This window comes from Lepus europaeus, chromosome 9, assembly GCF_033115175.1.
Source record: "Lepus europaeus isolate LE1 chromosome 9, mLepTim1.pri, whole genome shotgun sequence".
Taxonomy (NCBI): domain Eukaryota; kingdom Metazoa; phylum Chordata; class Mammalia; order Lagomorpha; family Leporidae; genus Lepus; species Lepus europaeus.
In genome coordinates this window covers 34,892,570-34,918,909 of record NC_084835.1, presented here as the reverse complement: position 1 = coordinate 34,918,909, position 26,340 = coordinate 34,892,570, and the positions used below count along the sequence as shown (strand labels likewise).

The following is a 26,340-nucleotide window of genomic DNA, read 5'->3' as shown; positions in this document are numbered from 1 at the left end:
CTGGGAGTCGATGATAAGACAGAAAACTGAATACATTTCCTGGCACAATCTAGGTGCTGTATAAATACCAGTTAGTAATTTGATTAGCATTCCCTTTTATATTTTCCTTCTTAATGATTAATGATTAAAATGAAGCAGGTGGAACTAAGAGCAATTCTTTGTTACACTTTAAATCAAAACAAAACTCCCAGATCCATCCATCCCTCCGGTGGACAGACTCATTTAAACTCCAAGCATTTCTGAAAGACTTTAAAAAGAGCCTGCAGAACAACAACACAAAACCCAAACAAGGCAGAAGGTGGTAGTTTTTCAATGCTGGAACAAACATGGTATCATTTTTAAATGTCTGTCTGATGACAATCTGGTTATTAGGCTGTCAACATTTTTGACAAAATGTAGTGTTGGACTACCTAATTACATTGCTTCAGAGTCCAGTGGGGCCGCTGAATCTGTTTGCTAATAATTTTTGGTCAGGGTTGTTTTGTTAAAGCCAAATGTATCAGTCATGTGAGCAGTGTTTGCTTCTTATATTCACTAGTCTAAACATGAAAAATCCACTTAGACCTGCACTTGTGGGGAGCAGTCATAATATATACTTCTCAGAATGTAGATGTCCCATCTAGCTGAAAGTCTCAAGTCACTGGGGGAGTAATGTCAACAAGTCAATCAGTCCAACTTCTGCAGCTTTTATTTCCTTTTTATTTTTGTATTGGGAAAGAAATGAAATCCAACATCTTTAATATGCATACTTGAAGCCCCATACCTTTGGTTTTTATTTTTTAATTAAATTTGATTTATTTGAAAGAGAGAGAAACTCAGACGAAGAAAGATCTGCCATCTTCAAGTTCTCTCTCCAAATTCCTGCAGTAGGCAGAGATATGCTGAAGCCTGGAGTGGAAACTCCTTTGGGTTCTCTCATGGCAGTAACAGGGATCCAACTACTTGAGCAATCACCTGCTATCTTTCAGAGGGTGCATTAGCAGGAAGCTGGAATTGGAAATGGAGCCAGTAGTCAAACCCAGACATTCCAATATGGAATGTAAGCATCCCAAACAGAATCTTAGCTGCTGTGCCAAATACTTGCGCCCCCATTTTATTTTTAAAAATGAAAAATTTCTTTATAGATTGAATATTTAAGAACAGAGAGTACAAACTAAAGAAGTACTTTTATATGTCTTGTTCTTGTCAAGGCAGATTTAGATTTTGTGGAATCTGAAGCTTATACAATTTAGAAGGGGGGTATTCTCTAAGAAAAATAATTTAAAAATTGCAAATACAAAATTTGATGCATTTGATTTACTTCAATGATAAGGCTGAGTGATTTGGCTTCCTTTCTTTTGAGATTTCTTTACCAAAAACACTTACAGGAAAATGTTTCCTGGCTTTTTTCCCCCCCTGTGTAGGGCACTGAATCCTAAGGTCTCTCTTCAGTCACTGGTTATAACAATATAACATAACATAACATAACATAACATAACATAACATAATAACATAACTGGCTAGATGACATCTAGAAAGCCGATGAAGTTATGTAGTTGGAATAAGCTGTGAAATCAAAGTTACAGTTACCTTGAGGTAGATATTATAGATTCTTAAGTAAACAAATAATAAAGCTCTATAAAGCATACAGCTTTCAAGAATAGCTCTTCAAAAGTGGAATCATTTCAGGACATTTTGCCTCTTTGATTCAGTTGTTGCAGTGAAGGGTCCCTTAGAAAATGTCCTAATAAAAAGAGAAGGTATTATTGTTTTCCAGGAAGCTGTGTTTCCTAAGGTGTTGATTTCTTTGTGTGACTTGCATAGCAAGCTCCCTGGTGACAGCACAACATCCAACATTTACAATCATGTCAATCTTTGCACGAGACAGGGAGATAGAGATCTTCTATCAGCTGGTTCACTCCCCAAATGGCTGCAACAGCCAGGACTAGGCAAAGCTGATTACAGGAGCCAGGAGTTTCCTCTGGGTCTCCTACATCGTTGTGAGGCTCAAGCACTGCTGCTTTCACAGACATATTAGCAGGGAGCTGGATTGGAAGTGGAGCAGCTGGGACTTGAACTGGCACCTGTATGGGACACCTGGTACAGCAGGTGGTGGCTATAACCCACTACACCACAGTGCTGGCCTTGTGTTACTGCCTTTTTTCCTATCCTCCTCTTCCCACAATAACAGCAAACCTTACCTTTGTCTTATTGTTTTTCCTTTTTTCAACCTTTGATGTGGGTTTCACAGAAGCTCCAGTAGGATAGAGTTTTGGTTTTTTTTTTTTCATCTTCAGTTTAACAGATGAGGAAATGCAGACACAGAAAGAGCATACTTTTGTGGTTTCCAAGATCGTGCAATGTTTCCCACCAAGACTGCAACTCAGCTGTCTGACTCATTCATTTTTTTTTTTTTATTTGACAGGTAGAGTTATAGACAGAGAGAGAGAGAGACAGAGAGAAAGGTCTTCCTTCTGTTAGTTCAACTCCCAAATGGCCGCTACGGCCCGCACTGTGCCGATCCGAAGCCGGGAGCCAGGTGCTTCCTCCTGGTCTCCCATGCCGGTGCAGGGCCCAAGCACTTGGGCCATCCTCCACTGCCTTCCTGGGGCACGGCAGAGAGCTGGACTGGAAGAGGAGCGGCCAGGACTAAAACCCGGTGCCCATATGGGATGCTGGCGCCGCTGGCGCCGCAGGCGGAGGATTAACCAAGTGAGCCACGGTGTTGGCCCCCAGCTGTCTGACTCATTCTTCCAGTGTTCTAGGAACTCAGATGATTAGGCCAGTTTGGATAATGGTGCCCTTTCAAGCATCCCATTTTAAGTAGGTATATACAATTGTATGGTGACATTCATGTAGGCCATTTTATTTATGTATACACAACATTTTCAAGGTTTTTAAAATATTGTAATAGCTTGGGAAATCTGTGTAAATGATCCCTTGAAATTAGTGAGTGGAAAAGATTCAACAATGTACCAATGTCTTAACAACTTAAAATACATTTGGCAAAAAAAAAAAAAAAGAAAAAAAATACATTTGGCATGGCTATAGAATGTGAAAAATTCATTTGCTGCAGGAAATACCTGCCAAGCCAAGTACTGTATTTTCATTTAGAAGTTAACCAACATTTAGGGTCTAAAGATGCAACTGTGAACTTTTTTCCTCTGGGAGTGAATGCTGAATAGATCAAATTTGCCAATGGAGACACAGGCCTTAGAATCCGTTCTTAATGCTTTATATTTAATGACATGCCTATTTATTTAGAAATTTAAAATGATTATATTTACTCACATAAATTATATATGTAATTAAATGTCTCTTTCCTCCATGATGCAGTATAATTGTTTTATCATGGTGATTGTTGGTTTTGAGACTCTCTGTAAGAGCTCTCAGTTGTTGTGTTAACTTTGAAATTAGACCACAATCAGCAGATATAGGTTTTGTTTGTACCACAAGGTCTTGAATTTCCTAAACTGTTTTTATGTTGCTTAAGTCAGGGAGAAAGCAGAAATAGATGTAAAAAGTGACTCTCTGTATTAGGAGAGGAAGATGTGTGCACCTCTTGGTGCCTTCTCAGTGGTTGCAGTATCTGCTAGCCACTCTTCTTCATCCAGCCATCAGCAGTGGGAAATCCCAGCCCTGCATATCCTTATCAACCGTACCTGAGATTCACAGGGTCCACGCTTAAGTTCTCAGCCACTGCAGGTCACGAGTCAACTACAAGAGTTCTTTCGTCAATGGCTGTTTGTTTAAATAAAGAAATCTCTCAGCAAGAGTCTTGTCCACTACAGAGGGCACAGAGTGGCAGCAAACAGGATGACAAGTTGGAAGGGACATGCTGGCTGTGATGACGCAGCAGGTAGAATGCTTTAAAGTGAGGAGTGGTAAAGAGTGGAGATTAAGGCTGCTGTTAAGATGTGTGTATACAGCTACTTCTCCTTGACCTGGCTGGGTGCCTGAACCTCCTGCTAAAAGAGTCACTTTTAAGTGTTAAATTTATCTCTCAATTTCTTTTTTTATAGCTTAATAGTCTCCTTAGGTTCTCACAGGGTAGAGTGGTAAGAATTTTTTTTTCTATTAAACTTTCTTCCACTAAAAGGTTGTTGGAAAATGAGAAATATGTTTCGCAAATAAACTAGGTGTACAGTGGACTATGTATACATATATTCTGTGAAATACAAGAAATTACTATCCACTGGAGATACTAGGCAGTTCTACAACCGAAGGCATCAAAGGCCTTCTAAAAATTAACAACTTAGGTCTTTAGAGATATCATACACATACTTGCATACCCACACATGCATACCTACACAGAAACTAGTTGTTTTGAGTCTTGAGGCAAGCACAACTACTGCCAAATAAATTATCCAGCATCGTTTGGAGTGATAGATGAATTAGTACCTTGTCAGCCAAATCAAAATATAACTGATTGAGTCTTTTAAAAAGAGATTTCTTTTTCTTCCCAGCAGTTCCAAATAGAATACAATAAAACATAGACAAGGTGGCAGGACAGGTTGCATACTGTTGGTCTCTAGGCTACGTTTAGTTTGTGTATGTATGCCTGTTTTTTTTTTTTTTTTTTTTTTTTTATTTGACAGGCAGAGTAAGACAGTGAGAGAGAGAGAGACAGGGAGAAAGGACTTCCTTCCGTTGGTTCACCCCCCAGATGGCCACCACGGCTGGCGCGCTGCACGAATTTGAAGCCAGGTGCTTCCTCCTGGTCTCCCATGTGGGTGCAGGGGCCCAAGCACTTGGGCCATCCTCTACTGCCTTCCTGGGCCACAGCAGAGTTGGACTGGAAGAGGAGCAACTGGGACTAGAACCCGGCGCCCAGATGGAATGCCTGCGCCACAGGTGGAGGGTTAACCAAGTGAGCCACGGCGCCGGCCCCATGGCTGTATTTTTTTAAAAAATAATTTAAATACCAACATTTTAAAATTGAGGTATTTAAAATAAGTTTATGTTTGCGACATTCCTGGGAAGGTATGGTAACATCTGACCCCTTTTCCTCCACATTTAGTTGCAGTCTATCTCAGCTTCACATGAAGGGGTAAAGGCCCTACACTGCTTGTTTTGTCTTGGCTGGGTCTGCTTTTCTCATTTACATAACCTGCCTGTTCCTACCAGCTGTGACCTTGGCTAAGGAAAGCCATAGGAACCTTCTGCAGATGTTTTCCATACTGAGAGAGGAAGAGGCTTACTCTGTATTGCAGAGAAAGGACTGATGTCAATGGAGCTGCAGGGGAAAAAAGGGTGGTGGGGAAGGTCTTGAACTTTAGCTCCAGTGTCAGAATGAATTTTAGACACTTGAACTTCTCAGCCCTTGGGACTGTCCTAGAATATGTTTAGCCAGTCAGATGACCATCTATCAGGGAAAGAAAAGAAGGAATTCCTCTTTTACTTTGAGAATTGGATTCTGTCCCCTCCAAGGAATTCTTGAATGCTTAAACATTTTAAACCGTGTTTATTTTATTTATTAGGAAGGGAGAGAGGAAGAGAGGGAGGGAGGGAAAGAAGGAGAGAGGGTGAGAGGGAGAAGGGGAGAGACACGGAGATCTGGAGATCTCCCTACTACTGTCACTTCTCTAATGCCTGCAACAATTAGGGCTGGGCCATACTAAAGCCAGGAGCTGGGAACTCATTCAGGGATCTCCTTTCGGGGTGGCAGGGGCCCGGCAACTTGAACTATCACTAGCTTCTTCCTAGGGTGCACATTAGTAGGAATCTAAAATGGGAAGCAAAGCCAGGGCTTGAAAGTAGGCACGCTGATGTGGTATTCAGGCAGCAGTGTCTTCACCAATAGACTAAATGTCTACCCAACAGCTGGTTTTTTTTTTTTTTTTTTAATTGGATAATGAGATCACATAATTCAAAAGGTTTTGGGGCCACTGTTATAATGCAGTAGATTAAATCACCACTTGTGAGACTAGCATACCCTATCAGGCACTGGAGTTCTAAGTACTCTATTTCTAATTCACCTCAGAAAGCAATGGAAGATGGCTGAAGTCCCTGAGCCCTGAGCCACATGGGAGACCCAGATGGAATTCCAGACTCCTGCCTTTGGCCTTGCCCAACTGTGATTGTTGTGGCCATTATGGACGTGAACCACCAGATGGGAGATCTCTGTCTCTTCTCTCTCTCTCTCATTCTGGCTTTCAAATAAATTAAATCTTAAAAAGGTGTTAAAATGGGCACAATGGCATGTCAGCCTCCTTCATGTTTCAGCTCTCCACAGGAAGAAACAATTGTGTGTCTTTTTTGTGCATGACTCCGAAGAAGTTCTGTGCATATACATAGTTAAGTGTTTTTCCCTTACATAAATAATGTTACAATATAAACTGCACTGCCCTTGCATTTTTTTCCCTTGCATATTTTAAGCTAACCTCATCTTAGAGATCTTTGCATGTTGGTACATGAAAGACAGTCTTGCTCTATTTAATGCTTTCATTGTAATCTCTTAGACTATTGTGTCATACTTTATTTTACCATTACCGTATTGAGCATATAAACTGGATCTGTAATTGACACATTTGAGTTTGTTTTCAATCCTGAAATGATAAAATTCTGGATGCTTATGTTATTTTTCTCTTCTTGCTAACCTTTTTCCATGATTTTGATTTTACTCATAAGAACAGATGATCAATATGAAACTTATTGTCCATTCCCAGGGTAAAAAACAGGCTGCTTGAGTCTCAACACAATTTCTCTTCTTTCCTTCCATTTCTCTTAGAAGGAACTACTGTATGTAGTTACAGGAAGAAAGAGAGAGGATTGAGAGGTTGTACTCACAGTTCTGGGCATCTCACTCCTCTTGATCCTTGTCTCTCAAACCCTAATGGGTATAAGAATTATCTAGGGAATCTTGGGACTAGGAGTTTTCAAAAATTCATGTAAAATGTGTATTTATGAAAATGCTATGCCTAGTTTTCCAAAAAAATATTACACCTAAATAATCATTTAATTTCATTTTCTACAATTTTTTTGAAATACCCTTTGTAAATGTTGTGTAGATTCTGACTTAGCAGGTGGTGTCTCAGAGTCTGAATTTCTTAAAAAGCTGCTAGCAGATGCCCAACCTGCTGGTTTTGTGGCCACATTGGAGTAGCAAGACTTGTAGAAATGTGTTGCCATTTTATTTTAATGTAGTGAATGGTGGTTAGATTGCACAAATACCCCAATCCCTCTGTTCTGCAGACTGGGAGTGGTGAATGTGGTAGCCAGTAGTGGCTTCCTTTGCCTATATGACAGTAGGATAAAGAATGTACACTTACTTTTTGTTTCAATATGTTTTATAAAGTCCTTCATTTAGTCACATGATGTACTTTATATTAAGATTATAGAGATAGGGGCTGGTGCCGTGGCTCACTTGGTTAATCCTCCACGTGCGGCGCCGGCATCCCATTTGGGTGCCGGGTTCTCGTCCCGGTTGCTCCTCTTCCAGTCCAGCTCTCTGCTGTGGCCCAGGAAGGCAGTGGAGGATGGCCCAAGTGCTTGGGACCTGCACCCACATGGGAGACCAGGAGGAAGCACCTGGCTCCTGGCTTCGGATCAATGTAGCTCCTGCCATAGTGGCCATTTGGGAGTTGTACCAACGGAAGGAAAACCTTTCTTTCTGTCTCTCTCTCTCACTGTCTAACTCTGCCTGTCAAATAAAAAATAAAAAAAAAAAAGTTTTATAAACAAAGATTATAGAGATAGAAACAACTTTTAATTTCTCATCTGCTTTCTTCTATTATTTACATATGAATTCTTCTGGAATCAAGATAAAATTACAAAGTGAAATCTAAGTCCTTTGACCAAGTTGTGGTGACTTACTTATCTTCGATCGCAAAACTGCAGCTTCCTTGAGGACAGGAATTCTTGAGTTGACTTGTTTGTCCCCTTATAAATTTGTGGTTGCCTAAGACAAAGACTCCATCCTTGACCAAATCCTCTTCTCCTCTGAGTTCTCTTCTCAAATAGATCTTGGCTGTGGCCCTGCCTCCCCACTCTGTTTTTGGCCCACCTGGGCAAGTGATATCTGATTAAGCGGTATCTGATCAAGTTCTCACCCCATGCTTGATGTCCCCATCTTTGTGTTGCCTTTAGAAATAATCTTCTTAGGGTTAGTTCAGCATGAAATCCTCTTAGTAGTTCTCCCTCATAACCCCCTTAGGGATACTTTTATCTGTACTAACATTGGCTATAAATCTGGACTATCTTTATTATGTTTAGAGTTGAATCTGATTTGTCTCCTCTGTCCCAGTATTCCTATTCCACCAGTCTTTAATAAAGTCTTCCTTACCGTTTTAACAAGTGTCAGAATGAATTTTTGCTTAACATCTGTTTCTTGCCCCTCTGAACACTTTTTGTCTCACATTATTTTAAAAGCATTAAAGGGGAACAAAAAAAGAGTTTAGTTCTCACACAATTTCATTTTTCAATATAATTTAAATTAATTTAATATTACAGCTAAATTCATATTAAAAGTGACTATCATTTGAAATTTTAGGTTTTTAAAAAATAGCATTAGACATAAATCTGAATTCTTACTAACCTTTTAAGTTGTTAAAGATAATTTTCAGGATAAGGTAAAATCATGACTCAGGCATAATAATGAACACATGATAAAGATTTTATTATGATTTGAAGGAACCAGGCAGATGTTATAACTGGCTTGAAGAAAAAGTCAAACAGCACACATTTATATGGAGGAAAGGAATGTTGGCTTGAGTTGCAAATTGAGTTTAAAATTGGTTTTTCCATGGTGGGAAGGAAGTCAGTTAAAATCAGTGCCTGTCAGGAGAGAAATACAAAGTGGTACAAAGGAACTCAAAGACAGTGGACAAGGCTGAAAACATATGAATGGGGAGTGTGTGCCTCACAGGATGTGTTGTTTTCCATTGAAATGTTTTATTTTTTTCTCACAGGTGAAGGCCATTTTTTAATAAGGTGTATACTCTAAGCATTGACTTACAACTTCCTTGGAAAAGTACAGGATGATCATAAGAAGTTAATGGTCAAAAGACAAAGAGGTCCACCTACCGTGCACTCTTGTAAAACAGTGGAAAAAATGGTCACTTTGTAGTTCATAGCCCCTATCCTTCAACCTTGTAGACTGAAGACTGGAGATCAGACAAAGAAATATCTTGCCTATACTGCAACATTTGGATTTCATGGCATGAGTCAACTATCCACTCAGATGAGGCCATTTACAATGAATTCATTTTCATAATTGAGCATACTCATTTGAACCAGAACCTATTTAGAGAGGATACTATAAATGATGCCTGCACTCTGAGAATGCCATTAGATCACAATGTTGCTTTAGTTGAGATGTGATAAATCCTTATTATGAGATTGACTTAGGTCTTCCTCAGAAGATGCTACAGGCATGAAAATGAAACCTCTAGGTGAAACCAGGAAAGTAGTGCCTCAAGCAAGTTCCATTAAGTTAAAAGCCTTGGAGACATGTTAGAGCCATTCTTTGCATATGCCTCTGTCACTCATATTTGAGGTAACATTTCCAAGAATGTTGGCTGGCTTTGTGTCTGTGGATCCTTTTCTGTATTTCAGGGGTTAACCTTTTCTGTAAGAAACCAGACAGTAAATATTTAATGTTTTGGGGCTTTACAGATTCTTTCACAAATGCCCATCTTCACCTTGTAGTGTGAAAGTGGCCATAGACAATAGGTAAATGTGGATGAATCCCAATGACATTTTATTAATGGGCAGTGAAATTTGAATTTTACATAACTTTTATGTGTTATGCAACATTATTCTTTGGAATAATTTTTCAACCCTTTAGAAATGTAAAATGTCATTCTTAGTTTGTAGGGATATAAAGAGGTTGCTGTCTAAATTTGGCCTGTGGAGAGGCTGGTGCTGTGGCATAGCTGGTAAAGCCTCTGCCTGCAGTGCCGACATCCCATATGGGCACTGGTTCAAGTCCTGGCTGCTCCAATTCTGATTCAGCTCTTTGCTACGGCCTGAGAAAGCAGTAGAAGATGGCCCAAGTCCTTGGACCCCTGCACACACATGGGAGAGCTGAAGGAAGCTCCTGGCCCCTGCCTTCTGATCAGCACAACTCTGGCTATTGTGGCCAATTGGGGAGTGAACCAGCAGTTGGAAGACCTCTCTCTTTCTCTGCCTCTCCTCTCTCTGTGTAACTCTGACTTTCAAATAAATAAATAAATATGAAAAAACTGCTTAAAAATAAATTTGGCCTATAGACATGGTGTGCAGACCCTTACTGGGTGGGAGGGGCCAGGATACAGTTGCTATGTATAGACCACATTGTCTTGTTGTGGTTCTGTCACTTGCTAGCTGACAGGTATTGGGCAAATAAGCTCACCTTATGGAAATTGAGTTCCTTTGTTGTGTAATGTAGGTAATACCCTAAACACAGAGTTTGTTTCAGAGGCTAAATAAATTGTGCCAAACAGCATAGCTTCATGCTTGGACATTTAAAAAAATCAATTAATTAATTAATTTGGAAGAGAAAGAAGAGAGAGAGAGAGAGAGAGAGATAAGGTAACCATCCATCCACTGGTTCATTCCCCAAGTGACTACAACAGCCAGGACTGGGCCAGGAGGAAGCCAGGAGCCAATAATTCCATTCTGGTCTTCATATGGGTGACAGAGGCCCAAGCATTTGAGCCAAGTTCACTGACTCTCCAAGTGTATTAGCAGGAAGCTGGGTCAGAAGTGGAGCAGCTGGGATTTGAACCAGCACATTGATATGGGATGCTTGGTGTCACAGCAGTGACTTAATCAACTGTGCCACAATGCCTGCCAGCCCCCCGTGGAATAACTGTTTTCTTCTTACCTCTTAGTACCTTTTTTCTGTCTTTTTTAAAAAAAGATTATTTATTTATTTATTTGAAAGGCAGAGAGAAAGATGGAAAGAGAAATAAAAAGAAAAAGGAAGAGAGAGAGAGAGAGAGAGAGAGAGAGAGAGATTGATTTTCCATCTGCTGCTTCATTTCCCAAATGGCCACAATGGCTGGTGCTGTGCCAGACTGAAGCCAGGAGCCAGGAACTTCATCTGTGTCTCCCAGTGTGGGTGGTAGAGGCCCAAATATTTGGGCCTTCTTCCTCTGCTTTCCCAGGCACATTAACACGGCATTGGATCAGAAGTGGAGCAGCCAGGACTAGAATCGGGATTCATATGGGATGCTGGCTTTGTAGGCAGTGGCTAAATCTACTATGCCACAAAGCTAGGCCGAGTGCCTTATTTCTTTTAATTTCTATATGTATAAGTTTTTGGCAGTAGCTGTTTCATTTTGCTCTGAATTGAATTTTTGTAAATAGCATACAGCTTTTATATTTGTAAAGTATAATTTAAATTACATTTAATAGGGATAAGAATATAATATCTTTATGCTAGGAGAGTACCTTTGAAAAATTCTGGATTGACTCTTCATGTTAAAGCAAAGAGTCAACTCCTCACCTTTCCTATAGTTTATATATTGGTGTATTGGATATCACAGTAGACTTTTCTGAAGAGGGGGTAGGCTCTTGAGCCCCTCTGTGTGGATTTGCCCTCCTGAGCTTCTCCAGCACCTACAGAGTATGTGAGTGACTATTTTGTTGTTATTTTACCTTCTAATGCTCCTAGTGGCCCGCATATCTGTCTGTGGCTATTTTCTTTCCGTTGTTGAGTTTTTTATTGTCTGACTTTCCTGCTTTCAGGATGATAAGCTCTATGCCTATCTTTTGCCCAGGTTCTCACACAGTGTTTGTTCAGGAGTAGGTGTTTTATGAGCCCTGAGGCCAGAATGAGTGGTAACATTTATGAAAGAGACCATATTTTAGAAGCAGAGTAGATGGTTCATAACTTTCTATGTGACAAGTGGATATTTAGAAAATTGGTTTTTAGAAAAATTGGTGTCAAACAGAATGAAGTTCAGCATGAAAAAGCGTATTAAAGATCAAACAAACACATAGCAGAAAGGATTAATTTTTGCTAATATGGTGTTTAAAAATATGGCCTGCTCCTTTCAATGTGAAGTTTGTGAGTAAAGACATTCAGAGGATCTTATAGTAGGGGTTCAAGAAGCATGTGAAAGAATACCAGGCCTGTTTTACCTTATAGTGTATCTGTAGTTGTCTATTTCCTTTGGACAGTAGGATAAGTGAAAACAGAAGAATGATCAGGGAGGAGCAGAGGAAAAAGCACTGAATTAGAATAAAAATACCTGGGAGGAAATGCCTTGTTTCTTTGGGCAAGTCCATGAACATGTCTGGGTGAAGTAATAGCTTTCAGGTTGTTTGTGAAGACCAAATAGCATGCATGCTAAGTGGTATAACCTCTTAAGCTTGACTGCCATCTAAGCTAGTGTATTTTATTATAAATTACTCACTAAAGCATGGTGGCATCAGCTAGAAGGGAGTAATGGTACACAATTGTAAATCATTATATCCCATTCTTAAAGGCCTTATTAAGACTCTGTTGGAAAAAGTGATTGTAGTTTTTTGATTACTCATGGTTTAGTCTAGTCAAGGTGGTGAGAATGGTGATGATACGAGTAATAAACAAAAATATAGCTGTTATTTCATTAGTATCCATTCTTTGCCATTGAAATTTCTATGCATTAATTAAAAATATTTCTTACTATGTTCCTGTGAGATAGATTTTGGTGTTGTTATCCCCACTTTCCTGGTAAGTAAATGCAGGCTCAGGGAGTTGAGGTACGTTGCTTAGTCTCTCACAGTTCTATAGAGTGGAGTCTGGGTGACTCTGAGGCTTGTCTTATTGCCAATAGTTCTCTAAGAGGCATCAGATTCACCTGTACAGCTTGTTAGTAGCTACGTTGCTTTGTGTAAGGAGCAGAAATTAAACAGCTTCATCATAATATTAACAAGAAATAAACAATATTATCTCTTCCTTCTCCTTTGGTGAACTTTGGTCCAGATCCAGTCCATTCACTGACCCTTAGATCTGTTGCTTCATTGATGTGTGCAGCTGTAAGGGAGAATGAAATATCTTTCTTTCCCATCATGGGCTAATGACTGAGGTCCCGTTAAAAAAGACAGATTAACAAGAAAAAAGTAGACAAATTAGTTTAATATGTATCATGTGATATAGGATTAGAAATAAAGACTCCTTCTTTGCGAGAACACAAAATGGCAGATGATGCTGGTGCAGCAGCAGGGCCCAGAGGCCCTGGGAGCCCCGACATGGGAGACCAGGGCAGCTTCCATGGATGCATCAACAGTGGCATCCTGGGCCATGGTCATAGCTATGGTTGGGGCCAGGGCCAAAGCTGAGGACCTCATGGAGGCAAGGGAGTAGCTCCTTGTCACCAAACTGGACTACCTGGTTAAGGATATGGAATATCAAAGGAAGATCAAGTCCCTGGAGGAGATCCATCTCTCTTCCCTGCCCATCAAGGAGCTGAGGTCATTGATTTTTCCTGAAGGTGCCCCTCAAGGAAGAGGTTTGAAGATCATGCCAGTGTAGAAGCAGGTGCAGGCTGGCCAGCGGACAAGGTTCAAGGCATTTGTTGCTATCGGGGATTCCAATGGTCAAGTTGGCCTGGGTATGAAGTGCTCCAAGGAGGTAGCCCCTGCCATCCAAGGGGCCATCATCCATACCAAGCTCTCCATTATGCCTGTGCGGGGAGGCTACTGGGAGAAAAAGATTGGCAAACATCACACTGTGTCGTGCACGATGACAGGATGCTGTGGCTCTGTGCTGTTGTGCCTCATTTCTGCTCCCATAGGCACTGGCATTGTCTCTGCCCCTGTCCTCAAGAAGCTGCTGCTAATGGCTGGTGTAGATGACTGCTACACTTCAGCTGGGTAGGGGGAGTGGTGCACTGCCACCCGAGGCAACTTTGCTAAGGCAGCATTTGATGCTAACTCCGAAGACCTACAGCTATCTAACTCCAGCCTCTGGAAGAAGACTGTGTTCACCAAGTCTCCCTGTCAGGAATTTATCGACCATCTTGTAAAGGCTCAGACCAAAGTGGCTTTGCAGAGGACCTAGGCTTCAACTGTGGCTACAAAATAAGTTTTTGCACAAGGAAAATAAAGTGACTTAAGCTTATTTAAAAAAAGAAAGAGAGAAGAAGAAATAAAGACTCCAAATAAGGAAATGTGCAATTTTATGCTACATGTGATGAAGAGTGGATAGTTACGCTGAATTATGTTGGGCAAAGGGAGTATTACCCAGTGGTCATAAGCCAGGAGAATTTATCAAGTCTTATTTGCCTAGATTCTTCTCATGTATTTGTAATCTCCACACATAAGGATGTTCCTTTCTTCCAGATACAGGGAGGGCACCTGTTGGATAAGGTCTTGTGACCTACTTTTAGAGGAAGATCAGATAATTCTTTTAGACCTACTTTGGGAGAGAAGGGGAGTGAGGGAGAAGGTTAGAGAGAGGGGCCTTCCTGACTATTTTGTTTCCTCAAATGCCAAGGTGTCATATTTTAGGGTAATATATTCTGAACCCCACAACACCTAAACTTACTGGAGACTTCTGTATGGGGGGCACTTGACTAGAGCTGGGGGTATAGTAATTTATAGAACCAGATGTGGTCCCTTCCCTCAGGAAACAGTTATTCTAGTAAGGAACACAGACCTTAAAGAAAAAGATCAATGTTGATGATGTTAAGTGCCACTGAAGAGAGGTCGGTGGTATAGAGACAGTAGTATTCAACAGAGAGATTTAAAACTTGTTGTATAAGGTATAGTCAAGGAATCGTTCTTTATGGAAGTTATGATTGAGCTGAGATCTGGCGGAAGGTTAGGAATTAAGTAAGTCCAGAAGGTGGAGTGATGAGGAGAGAAATACATTTCAGCCAGGGGAATGGCATGTGTGGGGGCTGTGAGAAGCAGGATGGCATAGTCCTAAAACTTAAGACCCTAAATTGGGCAGCCCTCATCTAAGAACTATACATGTCTTTAAGGATAATTCTCAGAAAAAAAAGGTGAAATTGTGACTTTCATACTGATACCAAATTAAAACATGTTAAAGATTATATTAACTCATAATGAGAGAACCAGACCAATATTATAACTATTCTAAAGATAAAGAATAGACACAGTTATGGATCAAGAATATTGAAATTAATGTTATAAATGAAGATAAAATGACTTCTGAGAGTGGGGTAGAATGGCAAATTGAAGCTCTGGTAGCCAGAACAGAATGTCCCTGTCTATAGACAAGAATTTCCTTGCCTTATTGTCAGTGATCTGTAATTCACAAAGTTGTGAAGCAGCCCCCATGAAATCAGAATCTAATAACCTGATAAATAGGAGGTCCAGTTTTCCAGTGAAGCACAACTTTCTTTCTTACAGATGTTTTTATCATTAATGCATTTTATTGTTGAGAGCTATTTGGGTTTGACATTAGGTGGCCTATGTTGCAAATGCTGGACATTCCTAAAGAAGCCTGGGGTGGAATTTACTGCTAGGGCAAATATGCTCTACCTTGAGTATGACCTACCAGCTGGTCACTCCTTGCAACTCCTTTTAAACACAAGGCTAAATGGATGTCCTATGATTAGCTTCTTACTTCCCATGGCAGAAAGCAAGAAAAAATTCCTTTGTGGGGAGGCAATCAGAAAACGAGAGTAGAAGTTGGCTTCCATTCAGGAGCCCCTCTGAGACACCTTTCCAGTGAACCTGAAATTCAGAAGGGTTTTGCCAAGCTGAGGTCTGGCACAGCCTCTGGAGGGTTTGCAACAAAGAAAGATTTCTTCAAGTATGTCAGGTAGACTTTTAACTAGAAGAATAATCATTTGGTTAATTAGCAGGATGACTGGTGCTGATGAGTTTTAATTGATGCTTTGCTTTGTTGAAATGTTAAACCAGCATTGACAGGGACTACAACTCTTTAATTGCTTCTCTCTCTCAGAGGCCATGGATTAAAAACTTCCCTCTCTGCTGTTTAAGAGAATGAAAAAAATCACCCATCTTTTTCTGTCATAACCTCGGTGTGGTCAGCACAGGGTTCCTGTTTGCTGTCTCAGTGCCGTTTTGCACAAAGAAAGAATTAGAATGACACTTTTAAATTCATTTTGTAGCAGATCAGAGTCCAAAATTGCAGTTTAACAAATGTTGGACAAACAGTGTCATTGGTTTTCATTGAGTTGTGCTATTAACCTGTGGTTGGAGAGACTTTATTTTCTTTTTATTTATTTATTTATTTTTGAATTCAATATGCCTGACTTCTAAGTAAGCAACTCCTGTTTTGTTTTGGCTAGAAAGCACTGGCCAGCAGAATAATGCATTTCATTGGCTAGTTCAGCACAAAAACTTTAAATAAAGAAATTGCAAGGTAAGTAAATTACCTACAGGAGATAGCACTGTTGGTATTCCTTTTGCTTCTCTAAGATGTAGGAAAAGATATTAAAACTGTCACTTAGAAATAGCAGTTTGTTTCTTTCTGCTTCAATCATGGGTGCAAATGCTGTGCAATCGGCATCATTTTAGAACTGTGAGTGATTTAGTTACAAGAAAAAAGTAAAAAAAATTCCCGACCCAGCAGAAGCAGACTTATGATTTACTAAACCAGACCTCTAATAGTAAACAGCTCAAAAATCCTCCCATAATATTTATAAGCAATTTCTCAATTTTATACCCAGACATTTCTGTTACACTCGCCGAAGGAGATAATCCAGGCTGAACAAAAGAGGAAAGCCCTTTTTAGATTGAATAGACTGGACAATTCAGTACTGAAGTGCACGATTACCAATCTTTCAAGGAAAGCTTTTATGTAAGGCAACTTTATAACTTCATCCATTCCAAAGAGAAAAGCATTAAAGACCATGGGGAAAATAAAAGGCAAAAGAAAAATGCAGAGAAATAGTCCATCTTTTATATCTCTATAGCCACTTGTTTTATGGCTGTCCTCATTGAGTTCACCCAATTTAAAGCCACAGTGTAACTTTGAAGAAGGCATTTCATATTCACCTTGGTAGTCTGTCTACACAAATAATGAGAGGACATGACTGCTATTATTTTTCCTTACTCTGTTATTTTCAAATATACTTGTCTCTTCGACTATATGTTCCTGTGTTTTCTGCATAGGAAGAGGTAATATGAGTCATCAAGAATGACCATCTTGGGGCTGGCACTGTGGCTCACTTGGTTAATCCTCCACCTGTGGCGCCAGCATCCCATATGGGCGCCGGGTTCTAGTCCTGGTTGCTCCTCTTCCAGTCCAGCTCTCTGCTGTGGCCCTGGAAGGCAGTGGAGGATGGCCCAAGTGCTTGGGCTCCTGAACCTGCATGGGAGACCAGGAGGAAGCACCTGGCTCCTGGCTTCGGATCGGCATAGCTCTGGCCATAGTGGCCATTTGGGGATTGAACCAACGGAAGGAAGACCTTTCTCTCTGTCTCTCTCTCTCACTGTCTAACTCTATCTGTCAAAAAAAAAGAATGACCATTTTTTTTAAGATTTATTTATTTATTTGAAGAGCAGAAAGGCCGAGGCCGAGGCCGAGGCCGAGAGAGAGAGAGAGAGAGAGAGAGAGATCCTCCATCCTCTGGTTCATTCTCCAAATGGCCCCAACAGCCAGAGCTGCACCAGTCTGAAGCCAGGAGCCAGGAGTTTCTTCAGAGTCCCTGATGTGGGTGCGGGGCCCCAAGGATCTGGGCCATCTTCTACTGCTTTCCCAGGCCTTAGCAGAGAGCTGGATGGGAGATGGAGCAGTTGGGCCTCGAACCGGCGCCCACATAGGATGCCAGCACTACAGGTGGCATCCTCATCCCCCATGCCATGGTGCTGGCCCAATAACAAGCGTCTTAATATGCTGCAGCAACTGTCAAGTCAGTGATTACTGCAGAAAAAAAATGAGCTTTCTAATTTCCTTGTGGCTCACAGAGTAATCTCAGTCAACATTTCCTAAGTCCTGTATTTAGAAAGAAACAAATATATTTCTTTCCCCCCTTTAACTGATAAATCCAAGTGCATGATTTTCCTGTTTGATGGTGGATCACAGCACATTGCTCAAAACTTGGATCTCTGGCCATCTGCCTCAGAATCCCACGAGGTGCTTATAAACACTGTGGATTTCTGGGTTTGATCTAAGAGTGATGAAATCTGAATCTTGGGGCTGAGGTGATGGAGAGGGCAGGAATGTGCAGTGTTCTCACATTCTCTAGGTGAAACATTAGCATGTTTTAATTCTGAATAAGTTTTCTATGAATAAAGAGCTTGGCGATTGGAATAAATTGTTGAATGTGATTTTGGAAGAAAATAAGCAGTTGCTAAACAGATGTTGTATGTTCTTTGTCTTACTCTCTGTTTCATTCCTTGCTGTCAAAAACTTGGCATCAGAGTTCTTGGAAACTCCTGGGACTGGTGTTGTGGCATGGTGGGTTAAGCCGCCACTTACAGTTCTAGTATTCCATGTCAGAGCATTGGTTGGATGCTTCTGATCCAGTTCCCTGCTAGTATACCTGAGAAATTATCCAAACATAGCCCAAATTTTTAGGCTGCTCTGCCCTTCAAATAAATGAATAAATAAATCTGAAAAAAACTTTAAAAAATAAAAAGGATACTCCATCACAGAAATGGGCATGTGCACATTGACATTGTAATTTACACATAGTTTCAGGAGTTTGGCTATTCTTTGAAGTCCATTCAGTGACATTGGTGGATGCCCTCTGCATCTCGGGAACCCTTCAAAAGGGTGGGGAAGGGGAAGAAAAAACACTGAGTGAGGAAGAACATGTCAGTGATATGCAGATCACCCCTACAGTGAATCTTCCATGCACTGAACGAAGGTGCACTTTAGGATTGTGAATGGGGATAAAACACGGCTTGGGCACTATTGGCTGAGCTGTGTACTTGGTGGAACTTTGTCCCTTCTATGTATAGATCTCATTAAACACAAGCCCAATATATTCCACCTGTTTTTATTAATGATGCCAGCTGACTCCTGAATGTTTCTTAAGTAGACAAATTCTGTGAAGACCAAATAAAAAATGTTCTTTTTATTTATCTCAAGGAGCAACACCTCAGATCACTTAATAAGAGACACATTTATTTTTGAATTGTTTCTTAAAACAAACCCTAAATCAAGACTGGACCCAAGCCAGAGAAAAATTACACATGAGCATTTGTTAGAACTATAGTTTCTTGTCCTTTAAAAATGCTTGTTAATACTCAGCAATTGCATGTGGTCTAACAAATTAGCAGCAATGCTGGATTATGGTCCAATATCGTGGGATTTTTCCCAACATCTTGGTATAAATCATGCAGACTTCATTGCAATTGCTGAGAAGAGCTTGTCCCTGGGCTTTGTAATGGACTGTTGTGTTTAATTCTGTGTTGTTTATGGTGTCTGGCAGTGTGATTCCCCTCCCTGATATATTTTATGGGGCTTTTTAAAAATAAAGATCATCTGACTTTTTGTTCTCATTTGCTTAAGAAGCATTCATTCCTTTGGTTCTTATAGATGCTGTTGATATCGTAAACTTGGACCTAGTGTTGTTGTTTTGTAAAAGTAGCATGAAAATCAAATGTCATAGAATAGAAATACATCTTTGAAGCAATGATGGCTACAGAAAAGATGGAAGAGTATATGAGGACTGTGTTAAGTGTCCCGCCTTTGTGAAACATCATTGCTAATGTGTAGTAGCTGACCATGATTGCCTGTATTAGAAAGCAAGAGAAGACAATGCCCAGGTGAGTGTAGCACTGTGCATTTTGTTAGACATCTCCTGTTAATTTATAGGTTCCTAGAGAAGGTTGTGCTCTGGCTGCCTGTAGTTTTATTTGGTTACCAATTGTGGAAACTAGTTGTGTTCCAGGGAGTCCTCTGAAAGGTGTGTATAGAAAATAAATCCTGTGCTTTCCCTGACATATTGATGGCTCTGTTGATGCGAGGTTGCACAGAGTCAATGGTTGATTCTACTTGATGGTGGCATTTGCATCTAATGAAGAAGGCATGTTTATTGTAGCCTCTTATAAACACAACTGGAAGCTAGTGTGTCATAGCTGAAAATGCTAAGTGGAAATAAGTTTGTGTAGCTGAGAAGGAAATCTAAGTAAGAACTATTATTTTTGTTTTAAAACAACTTGGTAAAGAAACTGAAAATAGATCTTTGTAAAAATTAGGGGTGGGAATAGGCGAGGGAGGAGGAAGCAAAGTGGGAACTTGGGTGGGAGGGAGGTTAGGATGGGAAGTATCACTATGTTCCTAAATCTGTATTTATGAAATTTGTATACCTTAAATAAAATTAAAAACAAATAATTTGTAACTCAGAGACAGAGTAATTATAATCCTTGATTCATCTATGGTACATTTTGTTTTATTTATTTCATAATATAACAGTCATAAAACTTGTAACTAAATATGTCTAATAATTACCAAATTTATACCTCTTTTTATCTCCTAAGAGGTAACCACCTGCTAACTTCATGTCTGTCTTTCCCTGTTCTTTTTTCTAAAATAAGTTTTCTTTATATCCTTATCAATATTTTTTGCTTTATTTCTTTTTCTTTTCATTTCTTCTGCTATGAATGATGCCATCATCAAAGTTCTAATACAGATTTCCCGATGCATACATTAGAAAGTAAACATGGAGCCACCAGAGCATGAACAGTGCTCAGAACAAGTTATAAACAAAGCTGTTCTTTGACCCTAGAAATGACTAAACATCTCTTTATATCACTGCTTCTAGGTTAACTCCTGTCTGCTTCAGTTCCCCAAACTGTAGAGTAACTCCTTAATAATACCCCCTTACTAACATGCTCAGGATTGCTCTTGGGTGCTCTCTCCTTTCCTATGGTAAGCAGAATCATTCAACTTTGACTATCACTGTGATCCTGGTAGCTTTTAGCTGATGGGATTTGATATATGTGTTAAAGCTTCCTGTGGATATACACCTAGGAATGAATTTGTTAGGTGATACAATATGTGAATACTCAAGTTTGTAATCTTGGAAAATCTTACCACTTCCCATCTAAACATGTTCCATCATACTTATTTTCATCCACCCTGACAAAATAGTCTACTTGACCCATTTTTGCACTCAAATTAAATGCACAAGACAGTCTGTGTATGTCTATTTAGATATATCCCTCACAGCATATGGATAGCTCACTTTTATTTAAAGGAATGTGTGTTTATTCTGTCTGTTGTCATATAGTATTTTGATGGTTGAGTGTGCTTAGCATAATTTCTTCTACATGTTCGCCTGTAAAATTCAGCTTGAGTCATGTCCATGTGTTTTTCTTATTTATAGTGGCCCTTCCAATTTGGAGTGAGTCAAAACAGTGGTTCTCAAACTTTAGTGGACATCTAAGAATCATCTCAAAAGGCTGCACTTCTAGGAGAAACTCCAAAATGTCTAGGAAGAAAGAGGGTCCCTCAGTGTTACAAATAGATGTCACTGGTGTCTAAAGGAAAGTCCCCATGGAAGAAAAAGCATTGCTGTGGTGTTGCTAAGTATAAAATGATATTCATAAAGCAGATAATGAACGCTGCTAGGACATCATAATGGTTACATTGTGTACAATATTTGGTGAATGAATGAGTTAAGTGAAGTGGACGTGATATAAACTGTACCTTTTCAACAGTGGACTTGGTTATGGAGTATGGTATTGGATTTTAAAAAAATTCATTTTGATTTAAAACTCATTGCTAGGGATACATAGTGATAGGATTTCTGTCTTAGGGAGCTTTGATACTTGGGCAAGGAAATAGACCACAAACACATGATTTCAACATTTTTTAGGGCCAGCTATAATACAAAACTATGAAAATGGAGAAACTGAGGGTGCTGTGGGAGTTAACAGTGTCCTCCCCCAGTCTGGCATCTCCCCTGTTGAAAAGTGAGGTTTAAGTAGATGTAAAGAATGTAGGAATGTGGTTGGTGGAGGAAGGTTAAGTGATTTTCTAGGAGTACTCAAAGAACTTAGCATATACTTGAACTCATAGCCACAATTTATTAACAACGGGATACAAAGCAAAATCAGCGGTGGGAAAAGGCATGTGGGGCGAAGTTCAGAGGAAACCAGATGCAAGTTCCCAGGAATCCTCTTCCAGCAGAGGCATGTTGGACATAACTAATTCTTTTTTTTTTTTTTTTTGAAGATTTATTTTTATTTATTTGAAAGACAAAATTACAGAGAGAGGTAGAGACAGAGAGAGAGAGAGAGAGAGAGAGAGATATCTTCCATCTTGCTGGTTCACTCCCCAGATGGCTGCAATGGCCAGAGCTGTGCCAATCCGAAGCCAGGAGCCAGGAGCCAGGAGCCAGGAGCCAGGAGCCAGGAGCCAGGAGCCAGGAGCTTCTTCTGAGTTTCCCACGCTGGTGCAGGGGCCCAAGGACTTGGGCCATCTTCTACTGCTATCCCAGGCCATAGCAGAGTGCTGGATCAGAAGAGGAGCAGCAGGGACCAGAACCAGCGCCCATATGGGCTGCTGGCACTCAGGCCAGGGTGTTAACCCACTGAGCCATAGCGCCGGCCCCATAACTAGTTCTTTCAGCGTTGAGTTGTGGCAACCCAAGTGAAATGTCCAACATTAAACCTCCATAGAGCTTCAGTACCCAAGGGCGTTGCTGGAGGCTGGTCAAGTTGGTGCCCTCTGCCTAATAGGCACCAAAATTCCAGACTCCCAGGAGGAAAGCAAGTGTTAGGCACAAACTACGTTATTTGAACAAACCATTTAGGCACAGTGACTCACTTTTTCCAGGAGTAGTGGAAACCTTCTGAAGTCCAAATGCTCAGATGCCAGCCAAGAGCCCACTTTGCAAGGAGGTATTTTCTAAGGAAAGTAGCTTCAGGCCTGTTATGTTAACTCTTTTTCTGCATAGCATAATGAAGGAAGTAATTGTGGCTCATCAGGTTAACCTGCCATTTGTGATACCCACATCCAATATTGGATCACCCAGTTGAGTGCCAACTGTTCTACTTCCCATCTAAATATCTGATAATGTACCTGGAAGAGCGACAGAAGATGGCCCAAATTTCTCTGTCTCTTGATCTCTTTGTGTCACTCAGATTTTCAAATGAATTAAAAAAAAAAAAAGTAGGTGTATCTTGGCCTTGCTCTAAAATATTTAGAATAAGAAAAGATAAAAGGAGAAAGTAAATGAGCCAAGTGTGGGAAAATGTTGGTCATCATTGGGCATGAGTGGATGAATTCTTGGAGATTCATCATACATATGTCTCATTTTATTTGAAAATTTTTATAATTAGAAAAAGTAGAATGATTGGTGCTGGCCAGTCATGGAGGAAGTTATACTTTGCTTAGTTCAGTTCATTTTGTTTCAGTGTAATTAAAAAAAAAGATAGTACTTATTTTCATTTAATTCATTCAGCCAAGGAATCTTTTATTTAAATAATCTTTGTTATTTGCCAGAGCTTATAACTATGTCCTACAAAGGATGTAGAGATCAACAATCAGGTGAACTTGATGCCTGTGAGCATAGCTACAAAATGGGTATGCTCCAATGTTCTACTCTCACTTGGGTGTTGCAAAGAATTCTTGGAATTTTTTTTAATTAATTAATTTATTTGAAAGTCAGAGTTACACAGAAAGAGAAAGAGAGGAGAGAGAGAGGTTTTCCATCCGCTGGTTCACTCCCCAACTGCTGCAATGGCCAGAATTGCGCTTATCCAAAGCCAAGAGCCAGGAGCTTCTCTTAGGTCTCCCCCTCGGGTGCAGGGGCCCAAGCACTTGGGCCATCTTCTATTGCTTTCCCAGGCCATAGCAGAGAGCTGGATCAAAATTGGAGCAGCTGCTGGGACTTGAAATGGTGCCCATTCGGGATTCTGGCATTTCAGGCGACGGCTTTACCTGCTACGCCACAGCACCAGCCCCAAATTCTTGAAAACTGAAGGAAACTAGCTGTTGCAGATTTCATTAGCAGCCATGGATGTTATAATACATGCTGACTAGTACCTTGGGGAAGCACAAGATTCTCTCATTGCCTTAGAAGAATAGTCAATGCGGCAGAACCTTCCTGAAGGGAGAAAAATGATGACAGGGATATTCCCTAGGAGTATTGCCTTTGGTAGTGACTTGGCAGAGGAAGAGGGTGCTTCGGTCCTCCGTTTGAGGAGAACTGGTCATGAAAGGCAAGATGATGTATGCTAGCTTCTGCTTGAAAGGGAATAGATAAACCATTGAATTGGAGCACGTGAGAGGTGGCTTTATTTGAAAATGCTTTCAAAAGCTGTTTTGACAAGGACTGGGAGGAGGCAGTAGTATCATTAAATAAGCCGGCAACTTTTATAACCAGCTTTTTGGTTCTCCACCTCAAGGGAGAGTCAATAAACTTTGATTCCCAGCATTAATGTAATTATTTTGATTTTTCTGGCTCATTCTAGGGAATGCTGCAGTGTGGCAATATCAGATGGCCGCGAGCAATTCAGAAATCCCTTGTCCCCAAGGACACCGGCTGCCGTTCAGAAGTAGCAGGAGAGGGGGTGGAATAAATCATTTCCTGTGATCTTGTTAGTGTTGAGAATATTACCGGGAAGCAAATGCATCTCCGCATTAATACCAGAAGGCAACTGCAGGCAGAGGAGAAACATAACAAAATTCCTCTACTTTTCAAAGGTTTCCTTTAAATATGGTTTTCTCTTTTATTATTTTTAAAGTTGTATGAGAGTCCCCCCCCCCCCTTTCTGGTTTTGAAGGTTCTTTCTGCCATATTATCCTGTTGTCTGTCTTCCAGGAATTCTCCTTGTTACTGCTTCTGGCAATTGACACATACTTCTTAATATCAATTGTAAATCCAATAATATGGTCAATTCATTTAGGAAAGATTCCTGTCATACTGGGTGGTTTACCTGGGTTCAGCGCGAAACAGCTTTCATGAATAGCTTGGTAAGCTTGGATAGAAGGATCTGTGGTTTTATTTTTCTTTCTAGAAAATCTACTGCATTTAATTTTTGCTAAACCAGTTGATTTGAAATATTTTAAGAGTATGAGTAGTCATGAAAGGAAAAGAGCAATTGAAGTCTTCTAAAGATGGGATCTGAGTCTTTTTTTAAAATTTTTATTTTTATTTTTATTTATTTTTATTATTTTTGACAGGCAGAGTGGACAGTGAGAGAGAGAGATAGAGAGAAAGGTCTTCCTTTTTGCCGTTGGTTCACCCTCCAATGGCCGACGTGGTAGGCGCACTGCGGCCGTTGCACCGTGCTGATCCGAAGGCAGGAGCCAGGTGCTTCTCCTGGTCTCCCATGGGGTGCAGGGCCCAAGCACTTGGGCCATCCTCCACTGCACTCCCTGGCTACAGCAGAGAGCTGGCCTGGAAGAGGGGCAACCGGGACAGGATCGGTGCCCCGACTGGGACTAGAACCCGGTGTGCTGGCGCCGCAAGGCGGAGGATTAGCCTATTGAGCCGCGGTGCCGGATCTGAGTCTTAAGTTAAATTTTGGTCAGAGGAGATGGAAAAACTTACAAAGTTTTCTTCCCGTTGTCTGCTAAGCAGTAAAACAAAGAGGTGATATGTGTGGCTTTACATTTTTTTTAACTTCAAGGCTTGCTAACAATAATTCCATGCTAGCCTCTTATTGTAAATTGTCAGCATACCTCAAGGCCTAGGCCATGGGCATTGGCTATAAATCATCATTTTCGTAATGGCAGCAACCAGGCCATGGCATTCAGAGTGCTGTGAACATTGTTTCCTGGAATCAAATTTCAATGTATGAGTTTTAGGGCTCTAACATTGAAAGACCAGCATTTCTTACTTAGTATACCATTGCTTGAGAAGAAATTTTCAATTTTATTTTCTCTAGTGACCTTCTCAATTTTAGGCCCTGTCTGTATTACCAAAATTATCTGTCACGTCAATCAAATACAAAAAACAAATAAAGCCCAAATCATTAGATGTTTGGAGGTTTGGGAGCAAAGGAACGTGGCAATTTCAAATTTTTCCAACCGGTTATTCACTGTCATGAGTAATTTGATTGGCTTCTACACACTATTTTCCACCCTCTAAAGATTGTATTTTCTCCTTTTAAGGAAGCATAGATTTTTCATCTTTTAATGTTTCTGAAACAATATCTTACAGTTGATATGCTTTGTGTTGGAAAAACTATCATTAAGCCAGTGGTTTTCCAATTCATGACATCTTAAATTTCTGGAAATATGGTATCTCTCATGTTCCTCTTCTCTTTTTCTCCGCTTAGTTTGCACCACCGATTTCTCTTAGACATTTCGATTTGCTGACTAATGGGTCTTCCCATAGTCATCTTAGCTTCCTTTAATCCATTTTGCATATTGATGTCATATACTGATCTTATCAGACACAACTAGGACCTTGTCATTCTTCTGTTTAGAATCTTTAATGGCCTTCCATCACTTCTAAGAGGAATCCCTGAATCGCTGCAGTGACTGACAGCACTTTGCATTATCAGACCCTTGCTTTCTTCATTTATCTTCTCCCAAATTGTTTT

At 40.3% G+C, this 26,340-nt stretch overlaps 1 pseudogene; it reads left to right on the top strand.

The window, feature by feature from the left end:
• Positions 1 to 13,086: 13,086 nt before the first annotated feature.
• On the top strand, positions 13,087 to 13,951 carry LOC133766508 (small ribosomal subunit protein uS5-like; annotated as a pseudogene).
• Positions 13,952 to 26,340: the final 12,389 nt, after the last annotated feature.